This window comes from Archocentrus centrarchus, chromosome 23 (genome assembly GCF_007364275.1).
Source record: "Archocentrus centrarchus isolate MPI-CPG fArcCen1 chromosome 23, fArcCen1, whole genome shotgun sequence".
Taxonomy (NCBI): domain Eukaryota; kingdom Metazoa; phylum Chordata; class Actinopteri; order Cichliformes; family Cichlidae; genus Archocentrus; species Archocentrus centrarchus.
This window is the reverse complement of record NC_044368.1, coordinates 23,230,483-23,241,597: the sequence shown is the minus strand read 5'-3', so window position 1 is coordinate 23,241,597 and position 11,115 is coordinate 23,230,483. Positions and strand designations below refer to the sequence as shown.

Sequence of the window (11,115 nt, the reverse complement as noted above, 5' to 3'; positions counted from 1 at the left end):
GCAACAGTAACTCAAATAACCACCTGTTATTTGGTATCTATGCAGAACAGTATCCCTGTTTGCACAGCACATCAAACCTTGAAGAAGATGGGCCACAGCAGCAGAAGACCACACCTGCTGCCAGTCCTGTGGCAGCAGGTGTGGTCTACAATTCACATGGACTCACCAAAACTGGACAATAAAAGATCAATAAAAGAAATGTTGCCTAGTCTGATGAGTCTGTGACGTGATATTCAGATGGTAGCGTCAGAACATGAAAGTATGACTCCATCTGCAATGTATCAGCGATTCAGGCTGCTGCTGCTGGTTTAATAATGTGGAGGATATTTCACTGGCACACTTTTAGATCAGCTGATCATTAATTAAACAGCGTAGAGTACCTGAGTGTTGTTGCTGATCAAGTTCATCCTTTTATGACCACAATGCACCATACCCCAAAGCTCAGATCATCTCAAATATGCTTCTTGAACATGACAGTGAGTTCATTGCATTCAACTGGCCTCCACTGTCACCAGATCTCAATCCAACAGAGCACCTTTGGGATGTGGTGGAATGAGAGATTCCCATCATGGATGTGCAGCTGACAAACCTGCAGCAACTGTGTGATGCGGTTATCTCACAATGGACCGAAATCTCTGAGGAGTGCTTTCAGCACCGTGTTGAATCCGTTAAGTTCTGAAGGCAAAAGGGGGTGGGGGGGTCCAAGCTGGTACCATGCCTAATATTATTATGATAAACTAATATGAAAGCAAAGCTGGACTCTAATCATTTTTTTATGGGAAAAAAAAAGCATTTAATGTAATGGAGTAAAAATAATATAATGGAGCATAACTGTAAAGCAAACAGAAACACTGCAGTGTAGCGGGAGGAAGCTGCAGTAAACTACAGCTGCGTCTTAACGTGCCCACCACAGGAACGCCTACATAAATGAGTGCTGCCCCGCTTTCCCTTTAAAAGCAGAATTGCGTGGAGCTTTTTTTTTTCTCCCACAACGTGGCCAGCAGGAATGTAAACAAAAGCTCCCAGTCATTAAACCTTTATTAATAAACATTTCGCAAACATACTTTACCCAGTATAAATATGGACACTGATTATAATATGGTTAAGATTGCACAGCTTATTTCAGATGAAGAAATTGCTAGAAACCCGCAACCGACTCCACTCAAACCGGCAGTTTGTGACCACATATTCTCCAGCTCTCCGCTCTTTAAGTGTCCTCTGAAGCTGGAGGAAAAAGGTGGTAATTGGGAGGATAAGGAGTCCCCAGCAGCGTGCCGGTGTAACTCGAGCGCTGCCATCATCACATGGTAGATGGAAATTTCCATTCAGTGTCCTTGCTTGTTAAATGGGAAGGGTCTCCAGCTCTTGTTTGCAGTAGTTCCACCTCCTGCGCCGCTCCTGCACAGTAAGTAAGATCCCAACATTTACATTAAACATCTGCTCTTTACTGAAAGATTTTTTTTTCTATCCTTCTCGTGATTAGCTGCTTAATCACCACCCACCCTTTCTGATGCCCTGGAAGCGGGCAGTTTAACTCGGGTGGCTGCCTCGCCTGGTGAAAGCGGTGTGGTGATCGGGGTTTTAATGACCTAAATTAGAAAATGTGAGTCAAATAAAATAAAAGAGGTTTCACTTATGCGCTGATTTATCTATGTTTGCATGCGTGTTTCATTGACCGTTTTTTTTTACACTAGGCATTTATTTGCGTAAAGAGTGTGGGTGCGTGTCCGTGGAGGCTTCCAGCAGGGTGTTGTCTGAAGTCAATAACCAGCGCCAAACGTGTCTTTATTTATATGAGAAAACTCCACTTTTTTTTTTTTTTCCAGCTGCACGCTGAGTAGTTATTCTCTTAATAAATGGCTTTCTGAAGCCACCGGTTGATCATATGCAGTAAAAGCAGATTTTGCGTGGAGCTTGTTGCTTTTCCGCGTTCACTGAAACCTCCTCCCCAAAAAAAGCGACACAAAGGCGAATAATCAAGTTTCCAGTTTGCATTGTTTGCCCAATTTTTTTGTCACTTCCCAGTGTGTATGTGACTTAGAAATTAGTGATTATTAGTAAATATTAGTAATTATTTTTGAAGCAGTGAGTTGTTGGAGATGAATAAAGAAAGGATCGGGGTTTATGTAACAGTGGACTGGAGCGTGGCTTGAGGAGCCCACTGAGGACTAATAGATGTGACTAAAGTCACTGTCGTTATGCTTTGATGGAGAGACTTTTATCATTTATTTGAGTTCATTTCAGCTAGATCTCATATCCATAAAGTTTTCATAAATTTCCTGAACTGATTCTGGGGAGATGCAGAACACGAAAAAAAAAAAAAAAAAGCTTTGTTTTTTTCTTTGTCGTGTTCAGTTTCATCGAGAAGATTCATTCTCTGACTATAATAACAACTCTAAAGGAAATGAGATGGAATAATAAGACGGCGCCATATCATTTAGAGATTATAAAAAAAGTGAGATGCTTTTCAGACTTTCTTCCTCCTCTTGAGCCTCTCGTGGTTTTAAATTTGAGAAGAGCCCCGGTCACACTGGCACACAGCAGAGTGACAGCTCACGGCTGAAAACAAAGACTAGATTGTGCCAGGAGAATCTGTGGGCTTGAGCATATTTAAGCGGTGACTTAAGGTTCTGTCTCTGCCATTCTGAAAGCTAAAAATACCCCGTTGCTACACAGTAGCTGTACACTTTCAGGCCCAGGCCTCGATTTTTCTTTTTTCCTTACTTATGTAATAGCGATCTGAGTCTGACTCCACCTACATGGATATTTAAGTTTCTAGTTGTAATAAGTGGGCGTGTGTTCTAAGAAGAACGCTTTAAGACACCCTCACTTATGGTGTAAAGACTGCACACGCTTAACAGCTATGAATTATTAAAGAGAGGTTATTAACTGGCTGCAGCTACTCGTTTTATGAATTACTACAAAGTAAATTAAATGTGTTGAAATGTCTCAGTGGAAGCTGTTTAGTTTTAAAGGGTTATTCCAGCTATTGGGCAGAAGTGCACTCAAATAAAGCTGGAGAACTTCCTGAAATGGTCAGAATCAAACAATATATCTTGAATATCTTGACTGTCACAGATTCTGTAATGCAGCCTTTCTGTTACAGCAGTGGACCATGCACATTTACACAGCATGTATTCAGTCCTGTAACATTAACCAAATCTGAAAGAGCCAAAGGATTGTTTTGGGTCTGTTCATGTGTGCACATGTTTTTTCCAGCCTCATCTGAGAGACGCCCAAATTTGTGGAAGAGGAACATCTGCATATTTTCATGTTGGAAGCTCGGAAAACGTTTTGTGGCTTGCGTACCGCTGAGCAGTTTCCAGAGGTGGCAAAAGTACTGACATTCTGTACTTAAGTAGAAGTACAAGTAATTATGTTAAAAAATACTTTAGTAAAAGTCGAAGTACTGGTTCAACCTCTCTACTTAAGTAAAAGTAAAAAAGTACAGGCTCTGAAATGTACTCAAAGTAAGAAAGTAAAAGTAGTTCTTTGGAGGATGTTTCTACCTGCTATTTTTGTGTAAAACTAACCGAACCTCATTATATATTATTGTAATAATATAAAATAATATTACATGAGAATACAAACGTTATTCCAATCTAAATTTTAATCCTAATGAATGCACTCAGCTTGAAACTGTTATGTAGGACACAAACTGTGAAAGGGAATTTAAACACAGCTCTATTCTCTGTGTCCTCCATAGTAGAGGGTGACTGTGCCTCCACCTAAACACCAACATGAGGATACTCAGGGGTTACAGTGGGATTCAGAAGCTGGAGGAACCCTAAGATCAGCTGTAGTGGCTCTGCATGGGGAGAGGAATCACAGCTTTCTATTGTGAGCTGCAGTAAATGATGTTGGTGTGCAGGCTGTGATCAGCTGACCTGCTGCTGCTGCTCTGAGGTTTACTGCTCTGTGTGGATGAAGTGAACTCACAAAGATGTAACCCAGTATTTCACAGCTATCTGCAGATCTCCATCCCCTACACTGACAGCATACAGGCTGTAGAAATGTTGGATTCAGTGAATGAATCTCAGCATCAGCAGCTTTGATTCAAACTCATCTCTGCTGCACTGATGTAACCTGTAACTCTGACCATCAACACAAACACTGTGCTCCAGTCCAACACAGAGCTTTACTGTAAATACAGTACAACAAACTAACCTAAACTGCAGTATTTTCATAGAATCTTTGAATTACACAAAGTCTGCATACTTCAGTTTATTTTCCAGTCCTTACCTTTAACTCTAACCTCTTCTTCCTCTCCTGTCCTCTTTCTCCATCTCTGAGTGAACTTCTCTCTCTTTGCTCTCCCTGAAATACAGCAGCTCTTCTTTTAGCTAGCAGACACACTGTGTGACAAACTGCACACACTTTGTGTGTTTGCTGATATTTGTTGAGCATTTAAAAACGTTGCATTTACCTGCCACACGTTACTCCCTTCATGCTCGCTCCTCTTCAGTAGCGCTAATTAAGCTGTTTATGTGCCGCAGCGCAACTTACGGACTCGGTCCGGCCCGATTATAGCGCTATAAATGATACATTAATTATATGGGTTTGCGTATTTAATCCCTTTGTACGAGATCAGCCCCGGTGATGGAGGATACACCAGTACGATTGTCTCTTATGTGTTATTATTCCTCCGTTTAGGCTCAGATCGCTTGATGTTTGACGGCGCACTGACCGGAAACGCAAACTTCTCTCTGACGTGTTAAAAAGTAACGAGTCTGTTTGAAAATGTAAGAAGTAGAAAGTACAGATACTTGTGTAAAAATGTAGGGAGTAAAAGTAAAAAGTAGTCAGAAAAATAAATACTTAAGTAAAGTACAGATACCTGAAAAATCTACTTAAGTACAGTAACGAAGTATTTGTACTTCGTTACTTCCCACCTCTGGCAGTTTCCAACTATTTCGCTGGCTGCAGACTGGTAAACCAGCCTCCGTGTGTAAAGTCAGTGCAGTGCTGTTCAGTCTTACACCAGTAGACTTTGAAACACTGAGAAAGCAGCCGTTACAGTCATTTTAATAACTTTTCAAAGGTTAAGGAGAGGAAATTCCAGCACAGGTTAGAACACCTGTCCACGGGACAGAGCTTGGCTGTGGAACCTTACACCTCAGGGGCTGTGTGGACACCTGAGTGACAAATGTAGGTCAGATCCTGCTGCACAGCAGGGAGCTGAAATATTGCTGGCACTGGCTGATCTAACTTGGAGCGCCTGCGAGCAAATACGCTGCAAGCCAGATGCCGAGTCAGTTTCAAAGGGATGGATATCACTAATGCAAAGATCCGTGAGCCGGCGCCCAAAAGCAGGGAAGCAACTGGCAGTTTTCCAGAATGCTGTCAACACATTCAACTGGAATCTGTGAAGGCATTGTCTGATGTGTGAACTTGAGATAATTTTACCAGCATGACTGTATAAGTCACAAACTTGGAATGTGCACTGAGACAATGACATGCCTGTATACAGGAGTGTAGCTTTTTTTTTTTTTTCAATTATAACATAATACTTAGTGGATCTCTGCAGGGAACCCCCCCCCCCCCCCTTTATTCACTCAACAGGAAATTTTGAGGTGTGGTTCCAGATTGGGAATGCTACCTATACCTTCTAATAAGGAACCAAAGTGAATGAGGGTGGAACTACTGGGACGCAAGCGGTAGAGGGGCGTGGCTCTGCCATCTCGACGTAAAGTTTTTCACCACTGTTTCACTGCAAGGTGTGTTATTACACACAGTATCAGTTACCAGTTTCATGTTAGTGACAGCCAGCAACCACTCACCAAGCATTCACTGAATACACACACCTCTACTGACAGGTGATTACGAGGGGGTCTCAGCCCTGCAGGTATGGGGCTTTAGCGTTTGATTTCACATCAGCAGCTAGCAACCACTTATCCACATTTTTTTCTGGTGACCAGTGGTTTCCAGTCACTCAGCGACCTGTCTCTAGGGCTGCTTGACTGAAGTCTTAGCCGGGTTACACTGTCTCCACATGCTATCTCTAACTTCACATTAATCCTACAGACTTGAGATTTTTAAATATTGTTACATCCCCAATAAAGGTCTAGGGGTGAGGGGAGTTACATAAGGCTGGATGAAAGAACACGAGGAGACCTTTTAGGGCGCTTTAAAAGCTTTATCGCCCAGATATCGTCAGAAGAAGCAAGAATGTAACTTCAGGGAGAGCCGAGGCCAACGCAGCAAACAAAACAGCCCAAGATTAAAAAGAAAATCCCAGCAACTACATAACTGAACAACAAAAAGTACAGACCTACACGTCAGCTCCCCGACAATCAGCAAAACAGGAGAAAAAGGTATTATTTAAAACCTCTGAAGCATACAAATTAATATATGTTCCAAGATGCTGCAGCCTTTATTAAAAGAATGCAGAGTTTCTAATTTATCCCATTATTGATCTAATGCTGGGAATTCCCTGTAAAGGTCAAACTGAGCTGCAAGCAGGCAAGACTGAAACTGTGCATGAAAAAATGGATATTTATACTTTTTCCAGGTTCATGGTCACTGAAATGTCCTTCAAATTCCTGTTTATCTATAGTTTTTGTAGATAAACTGACCTGAATTGATAATTGTGTAATGTAAAAGGCTTTTTTTTTTTTTTTTAGTTTCTACTTTTTTTCTCTGTATTATTCTAACACCTTGGTGCGACTGTTGTGATTTGGTGCTATATAAATAAAACTGAATTTACGTGAATTACTAATTTGATTCTGTATACTTTGATTGTACTTTATCAAGCTGGCAGCTGTCTGGGATCTTTAAATAAGCAGTCAGATTAGATTTGTGTATTTGTGCTTAAAATGTAGACTGTTTTATACAGAGTGCTTGTGATGGATTGGTGAAGATGGCCAGCATTCAAAATGGTGCGAACTAGAGAAACATAAAGAATAGCGAGTTATTTTGTAAATGTCTCCTACTGCTGAAAGCGCAGTCTGCCTCCCATGTGTATCGGGCAGTGACGTCTTTATGCAGGTGACTTAAGAGTTGCAGGTTGGAGGATGTTTTTCTGCTGGGCACATGGTGGGAAATGGCACAGATGGAACGGTTTTAGGCTTTTAGCTCCGTTTTAGTCAAACTGAAACTGAAGACATCGACAGTGAAGCCTTTGACGTAACAGGAAAAAAAGAAACTCTCTGGCCCGTTAGCCTGTCTGAAATCATCGTCCATCCCCTCCAGCTGGAGTCAAGGGTGAGAAACCTTGAGCTTGAGAAGAATTGCACATTGTTACAAAACAAAATGCTGCCGTCATCATTAGACATGAGGCGGCAGATCAATGTTAGAGTCTTCAGGGTTCACAAACGGGTTTGGACACATCAGTTTTATGTACAAAAGGTCAGCATGGCGTTTACTTAAGCTCAACTGGCCTTTAATATCTCATGATGACTCTAAGGTCAAAGTTTTGTCAATATGTGCTTGTGTGTGTGAGATTCGCTTGAGATGCGTCATAGAATTTTCCAGGTTTATGTAACAATTTCCTTTGAATAATTGAAATGTCCCTGCTGATGCCTATAAGGAGATGAAAATTAGTATCCTAAATATCACAGACCATAGGGCTCCTTTATGTTATGGTAGATATGGGTCTCACTGTGTGCTGTTTGGCCTTAGTTAACGTTGTGTTTTTGTAAGATATCGTAGTGTTTTGGATATGTTGTTGTGTTTTTAAATTTGTAGTTGTGACTAGTGATTTGTTGATGTGGTTTGCACTTCAGGGCCACCATAATAAAGTGTTTGTCTCACATCATTGTGATCCAATAAAATAGGACAGAAGGGTTCAAACCCCGTCTCCTTTAAAACCTCCACACAGCTAACCAGTCACTGTGTGAAGTAAAGCTTGGGGCACTATAGAAATGATTACTGGAAATGGGCGTAGAAAATGCTGGCAAAGAGTAGAGAGGAGTTACCCAAACAGCTTACAAGCACTTTGGATGGAGTGTAAAGCTGGCCTCACTGTGAGGAGTAGTTCTATGTGAATATTTGTTCCAGACTAGAAGGAATACCTCAGAACTGAGCTGAAAAAATAAATGACCAGCCACCACACCTTTTCTGGGAACACTCGGTCCTCAGTGCTACTTCACTTTTCTGAATCAGAACATTTAAAATCACATTTCTCTGTGGAACATCATGATGAAGAAATGCACTCCTTACTCTGAATTCTAGGTTCACTGTAGAACAAAACACTGCAGTTTGAGGTGAAGGTGTTTTTGCTTTTCGGAGTGACCCGAAGGTATGAAACTGAGCACTGAATATCAAACTAGATGTTAATCGTGTGAACGCAGCCCACCTTGGATAGTGTGTCCATATGCGCTCAAGATGTAAAATGTGAGATTCCAGTGCAGCATCGAGGGGAAAAAATTATAGAAGGGAGGAGGAAGCTGCCTTAAGATTCCTCCCAAGAAAGGAAGCGCAGACAAACTGGATCGTCTGAGGGGGCGTGTGTGGCTCTCAGCTCGCATGTGGTTGTAGTTCTCGCCACAGGGACACAAGTGAATGTCCTAGATGACGTGCTTCACCAGTAGCCATGGTTAGGTTGGCCATAACTTGTTGCAGATGCAGAGTGGTTTGGTTTGGATAGAGGCCCAAATGTGCTTCATTAAGGCACAGTTTGTTTTTGTTTTGTTTTTTTACACTTGTGAAAAAAAAAAAAGAAGTTCCTGGAGTTTCAGTTTTTGTTATCTCTATTTCCAGTACAGTCAGGCCGTTTACAAAACAAGTTCCAATCTTATCAGGATCTGTCATTGAGGATTCCTCTCAGGGTCTGGCTGAATGGCCTTTTCTCTTGGCAAGTAAGACTTTCTTATTTGTCCGTGTGTGTGTCAGTTTTACTAAAACTTCCCCTATTCGCAGCACTTTACAGTCCATAAGTTCCTCAGGTTTTAGAAAGCAGGGATTATCTGAGATAGTAACACAGTCTTCCTGTAGCTCCGTCTGTTTCTGGCTGGAATGCGGCATTTGTACATTTATGTATCCTGCTTTGACCACAGGTACATACATGAAGACTCTTATCTGTATCAGGCATCATCATGTTCTTTAGCAACTGCATACCAACAGGTTAAAATGACTTATTTGTAATCTAATGTAGCAAATTTTGAATACACTCATTTTTGATATATCCAAATTGTGATGTTTACAATATCAATATTAGATTACACTGCTTGTAATCTAACTTATGAAGTCACATTTACTGTATTTAGGGGCTATAGCAAAATGACTGTATAAATGTTCTTTAGGCTTCAGGATTTCAGATCATAAGGTATGTAAACATGGAACTGTACCCAAAGTTAAGCTATAAAATGCTCCTTTCCTATATGAGTGTCTATTTGAACAAAATCTTACATATTAATTTTTTATTATCGACTTAATGGAGTCAGACGGCTGATTATAGTAGTCTATGTAGATGTGGTACCTTTACTCATACGTGCATGTAAATACAGTTTGCTGTGTAAACATACAGTGAGTATCATGTTGCATGGGGCATGAAGTTGTCCATTAAATATTGCAGAGGTACCCAGTCCTTCTGTTTCCAGTCTTCACAGCGAGGTTTGCTGCTGGTTGTAGCTTCATTTTAAAGCAAAGTGCATCATCAGAAGAATAGTTTGATTTTTAGTGACTCATTCTGTTGACCTGAGATCTACGATCTCTCGTGGATTCAGCAGTTCAGACCAAATACCATTCTGCCCAGCGGTCAGAGAGAGGCTGGCAGGCTAGGTGTTTCAAGACTGAACCAGCTGGCTCAGCTTCTTAACTACTCTTAAAGACGTCCAAGCTGCCTCATTACACTGGATTTGTGGTTTCAGATGGAGGACTGAGGCTGCTTTCAGTCATGTTCCCAGGTTCAGCATGTCTCTAATATTATAATATGTATGCTTTTTTACTTTCATATTTGGCCATCCAGATTGAATATCATCTAGCCAGTGATTTTACTTTCAGGTTTTCACATAGTCATGTGGATTTGAGTGGCACAGGCTTTATTTAGAGGGCTTTATGGGCTTGACCTCTTTGTTTTGTTCTTATGTTCAAATTTCAGGTCATGTTGATGGTGTCAGCGATGTTTTGGTCAAAACTGGAGGTTAATAAACCCTCGAACCATGATGGGAAACATCCCTCACGGCCTCAAGTTAACCACCTGATGTCAACAGACTTTGTTATTCTCTTGTTAGAACTACATCTTTGTAGCAGGTGAATAACAAAGTGTGCTTTCTAATCTGGAATAACCAAAGGTTTACCCAGTCTCTTGCTTGGGCAATCACAGACTTAAAAAAACAAAAAAGCATTAGTGAGAACAGCCAAAATGTTGTGGCAAACTCCAGCAGAGGGTGGACTCTGCCAGCTAAATCACAAAGTGCTCCAAAAGCATCAACTGTGTTCATGCTCGTGGCTCATTGACCTCAGGGGCAATGATCAGCATGTACCGTACACGGCGAAAAGAAAACTAAGAGCTAGAAATCTTGTACCCCATGCCAGAGATGCGTATCAGGAAGCAAGTGAAGTTTCAAGTCCAGGATGTTGTAGAAGCAACAGCAACCCAACTAAAATGACAGCGTGGGGTCTGCAAAGTCAGTCACTACAGACCTCCAAACTTCATGTGGCCTTCAGATTAGCTCAAGAACAGAACAATGTGTAGAGAGCTTCATGGAATGGGTTTCTATGGCCGAGCAGCTGATTTTAAATTTGTGCCAAGTGTAAAGTTTGGTGGAGGGGGATTATGGTGTGGGGGTGTTTTCAGGAGTTGAGCTCAGCCACTTAATTCCAGTGAAAGGAACTCTTAATGCTTCTTTGTGCAACTTTGTGGTAACAGTTCGGGGATGGGCCCCTTCCTGTTCCAACATGACTGCACACCTATACACAAATCAGGTCCATAAAGACATGGATGAGGGAGTTTGGTGTGGAAGAACTTGACTGGCCTGCACAGTCCTGACCTCAAACTGATAGAACACCTTTGGGACGAATTAGAGTGGCGACTGTGAGTCAGGCTTCTCATCCAACATCAGTCTGAGCTCACAAATGTGCTTCTGGAAGAATGGTCAGACATTCCCAGAAACACTCCTAAACCTCGTGGAAAGCCTTAACCAGAAGAGTTGAAGCTGTTATAACCGCAGAGGG

At 41.5% G+C, this 11,115-nt stretch overlaps 1 protein-coding gene across 1 annotated transcript in view; it reads left to right on the top strand.

Annotated features, from left to right (window-relative positions):
- The first annotated feature begins 1,316 nt into the window (after positions 1-1,316).
- slc38a4 (solute carrier family 38 member 4) overlaps positions 1,317-11,115 on the top strand; it is a 36,580-nt gene continuing 26,781 nt past the window's right edge. The window contains exon 1 of the mRNA XM_030719753.1: positions 1,317-1,405. The gene's annotated coding sequence lies outside the window, so the exon portion shown is untranslated. The remainder of the gene's footprint in view (positions 1,406-11,115) is intronic.